The sequence below is a fragment of the Amblyomma mixtum genome, chromosome 7, assembly GCF_055824585.1.
Source record: "Amblyomma mixtum isolate Tamu chromosome 7, ASM5582458v1, whole genome shotgun sequence".
In the NCBI taxonomy this organism is placed as follows: domain Eukaryota; kingdom Metazoa; phylum Arthropoda; class Arachnida; order Ixodida; family Ixodidae; genus Amblyomma; species Amblyomma mixtum.
The window spans coordinates 150945056-150949528 of NC_143018.1; the positions used below are offsets into that span (position 1 = coordinate 150945056).

Here is a 4473-nt window from a genome sequence, read left to right on the forward strand (position 1 = left end):
TCCTGGCCTGCTCAACTTCTGAAGTTTCGGTAAGCACTTTTCACAGCTGACAGTGTTTTCCCCCTTCACTTCATGCTTTCTTGTACAGGTGCCGGCATTTAGCAAAAATTTGTTTCACGAATTCTGTTGTTTGCTTGACCTTACCTTTTGGTTTTGTCATTGCAGTGTGCACAGCTGGTGCTGTCGATGAATTCACCCTGTACATTTCTTTTAGGTAGAAGTTGTTCAACACTGGTTTCCAGAGAACCTCGCCTGCTCAACTTCCGAAGTTTCGGTAAGCACTTTTCACAGCTGACAGTGTTTTCCCCCTTCACTTCATGCTTTCTTGTACAGGTGCCGGCAGTTAGCAAAAATTTGTTTCACGAATTCTGTTGTTTGCTTGACCTTACCTTTTGGTTTTGTCATTGCAGTGTGCACAGCTGGTGCTGTCGATGAATTCACCCTGTACATTTCTTTTAGGTAGAAGTTGTTCAACACTGGTTTCCAGAGAACCTCGCCTGCTCAACTTCCGAAGTTTCGGTAAGCACTTTTCACAGCTGACAGTGTTTTCCCCCTTCACTTCATGCTTTCTTGTACAGGTGCCGGCAGTTAGCAAAAATTTGTTTCACGAATTCTGTTGTTTGCTTGACCTTACCTTTTGGTTTTGTCATTGCAGTGTGCACAGCTGGTGCTGTCGATGAATTCACCCTGTACATTTCTTTTAGGTAGAAGTTGTTCAACACTGGTTTCCAGAGAACCTCGCCTGCTCAACTTCCGAAGTTTCGGTAAGCACTTTTCACAGCTGACAGTGTTTTCCCCCTTCACTTCATGCTTTCTTGTACAGGTGCCGGCAGTTAGCAAAAATTTGTTTCACGAATTCTGTTGTTTGCTTGACCTTACCTTTTGGTTTTGTCATTGCAGTGTGCACAGCTGGTGTTGTCGATGAATTCACCCTGTACATTTCTTTTAGGTAGAAGTTGTTCAACACTGGTTTCCAGAGAACCTCGCCTGCTCAACTTCCGAAGTTTCGGTAAGCACTTTTCACAGCTGACAGTGTTTTCCCCCTTCACTTCATGCTTTCTTGTACAGGTGCCGGCATTTAGCAAAAATTTGTTTCACGAATTCTGTTGTTTGCTTGACCTTACCTTTTGGTTTTGTCATTGCAGTGTGCACAGCTGGTGCTGTCGATGAATTCACCCTGTACATTTCTTTTAGGTAGAAGTTGTTCAACACTGGTTTCCAGAGAACCTCGCCTGCTCAACTTCCGAAGTTTCGGTAAGCACTTTTCACAGCTGACAGTGTTTTCCCCCTTCACTTCATGCTTTCTTGTACAGGTGCCGGCAGTTAGCAAAAATTTGTTTCACGAATTCTGTTGTTATCTTGACCTTACCTTTTGGTTTTGTCAGTGCAGTGTGCACAGCTGGTGTTATGGATGAATTCACCCTGTACATTTCTTTTTAGGTAGAAGTTATTCAACAGTGGTTTCCAGAGAACCTCCTGGCCTGCTCAACTTCTAAAGTTTCGGTAAGCACTTTTCGCAGCTGACAGTGTTTTGCCCCTTCACTTCATGCTTTCTTGTACAGGTGCCGGCAGTTAGCACGAATTCTGTTGTTTGCTTGACCTGACCTTTTGGTTTTCTTAGACCTGCTACAGTTTGCCAAATGAGCAAGGGCTTTAGTTAATTTCAAGGAAGGAATGGAAAAGAGAGAAGGCGGTAATTGCCCCCCCCCCTCCCCCCCCCTTCCGGGCCAGATTGAAAACTGTGCCTATGTGGACCTGTCTGAATGAATTCCTACATGAGCACAGGTATGCATGCCAGCAGGTTATGAACACTGGAAACTTAACTTTACATTGTTTGAGTTTTTTAGACAGTAATAACTGGAATACTGAAGGGAAAATAGCAGTGTCATTATAATGGCTCAGCTAAGAGAAGTCAAATATGTAAGCCTTTCAGAAATAACAGTTGTTTATAAAGCAAGGGCATTTCGACTGATCTCATCCAAGTTTCAAAAGTAAAGCAATATTCCTGTTATTTTATTCTTTCACTCTACTTACAGCAGCACGCATAAGAATCATAAATGGAACACAGTATACAGTGTTCCATGGTATAAGAAGTAGTGCAAAACGGGACAAGGGACAGAGAGAATTTCACGTGTTAACTTATCCCAGTGTCTGGCCACGATCGAGCCCTTATCCAAAAATTGGACACAACCACACTCCTTACAGTGCGAAACCAGATTACTGCCATCAAAAGTTTTCAAGTTGATTTTGTGTTCACGAAGCCTCTCATTCAAGCAACGACCAGATTGACCAACATACCGCTTGCCACAGGTGAGTGGGATGTCAAACAATGCCTTCAGTCCATTTCACGAATTTTTTCCTGTGATTAATGGTGCACTGCAGCTTTTGGGGACGTTTATGGCGGGCAAAGTTTTTTTGGATAGCGCACCTATTTTTTAGGGGCTGAAAAACATTCGCTTTGTCCCAATTTTCTTGAGATTTTGGGTCTGGCAATGAATGTAGGGAATGACGACAATTCTGCCTTTCTTTCTTTCTGAAGGTACAGACGGTAGTTGATCTTCCTGGTGATTCTTCAGTATGTCTTCAAGGACAAAAACACAGATATCAGCTGGGTAGCCTGCTTCACTGAACCTTGAGAGTTGTTCGTGACAGCTCTGGCTGACGAGGTGGGGGCATGACTTTTGCAGGGCATTTTTGAAACAATATAATGACGTTTTACAAGTTTAGAATGTGCAGCAGTGTAGCGGAGTGCAGGCTGAAGATAGGTTATTTCAGTAACGACTGAAATAACCTACCTTCAGCCTGCACATCCTTACACTTTCGAACATTCTAAACACGTAAAATGAGGCATTATTAATTTATGTTTGAAAAATGAACTGGAAAAGTCATGCCCCCACCATCCGCCATAGCTTTCACGAACAACTCGAAAGGTTCAGTGAAGTAGGCTACCCAGCTGATATCTGCGTTTTTGTCCCTGAAGGCATACTGAAGAAGCGCCAGGAAGATCAACTGCCGTCTGTGCCTTCAGAAAGAAAGAAAGGCAGGATTGCCATCATTCCCTACATTCATTGCCTGTCCCACAATCTCAAGAAAATTGGGACGAAAGCGAATGTTCGCATGATTTTTTCAGCCCCTGAAAAACTAAGTGCGCTATCCAAAAAAACTTTGCCCGCCGGTAAACACCCGCAAAAGCTGCAGGGCACCATTAATCACAGGAAAAAATTTGTGACATGTACTGAAGGCATTGTTTGACATCCCACTCTCTTGTGGCAAGCGGTATGTTAGTCGATCTGGTGGTTGCTTGAATGAGAGGCTTCATGAACACAAAAACAACTTGAAAACTTTTACTGGCAGTAATCTGGTTTTGCACTGTAAGGAGTGGGGTTATGTGCCATTTTTGGATAAGTGCTCGATCATGGCCAGACACCGGAATCAGTGAACATATGAAATTATTGAAGTAGCATGTATCGCTGCTTTAAAAAATGAATGTGTCAGCGAACCATCTATGTCCCTGTCCAAAAGAGAACTGTGGTCGAAATTTCCGGAGCCCTTCACTACGGCATCTCTCATAGCCTCAGTTGCTTTGGGACGTTAAACCCCAATAAACCAAACCAACCAAAAGAGAACTGGCCTTCTTAAACAATCGCTGAGGTGTACGTGTCCGTAGTTCCTCGTTCACCTGATTTTCATTTTTTTCCGGGCGCATGCACCTGTTTGCCCTCACGGTTTACGTTCGTCTTGGTCGCTTGGGCTCTGTCAGTTGGAAGTTAGCGCCTGTGTTGTGTGCGTCTTTCTCTGTCCCTTGTCCCATTTTGCGCTACCTCTCATGCCATGGATCACCGTTACCGACTCGCCCAAGTTTCTACCCTTGTGAATGATATACAGTTATTAGTTGCTGGCTGTCTTGTGTATTTTTCGACTGCTTACGTGCAATTAGTGAGAAAAAAATATTGAGTGCTGAAAATTGACATTAATTTTTCTGTTCACCCAGTAACCATGGCCCTTTTTATGCCCGCTCTGGAGTGCGACTGAAAACATCTGTGTTGGAGTCATGGGACACGGTCTGGTGCCTACCATGTATATGGCAGACAGCTGTCAACTGTTCCTGCCATGTGGCACTTTTTGTTCTCTTGAGGTATTTGTCATGTGTTTTGATTCAACGTGTCACTTTTTTTTAATCCTAATAAGCAGGTATGTATTACTGAGGCAATAAAATGTTTGATTCTTGGATTGAAGCCATTTCTTGCTTTTTTTTGCGCTCAGAACAGATCCTGCATTAAGAACCAACTACATTGGCTTTTTTTTCTTTCGTCTGAATTTTACTTGTAGTTCTACTATGAATAAATTTAATTAACACAGTTTGCCTGCCCAAAGCTTTCATCTTGCAGTAAGCATTGTAAGACTCAGATTTGCACAATTTACTTATATTTACGCAGCAGCCAAAGTTAAAGGTGCTTTACGAAGAGCTCGTCT

General features: G+C 43.0%; 1 long non-coding RNA gene across 1 annotated transcript; it reads left to right on the forward strand.

Annotated features, from left to right (window-relative positions):
• The first annotated feature begins 944 nt into the window (after positions 1-944).
• On the forward strand, positions 945-1506 carry LOC149337856 (uncharacterized). Its single transcript, XR_016284664.1, has 3 exons — positions 945-1009; positions 1195-1254; positions 1441-1506. It is a non-coding gene; the product is annotated as an uncharacterized LOC149337856 (long non-coding RNA).
• The last annotated feature ends 2967 nt before the right edge of the window (positions 1507-4473 follow it).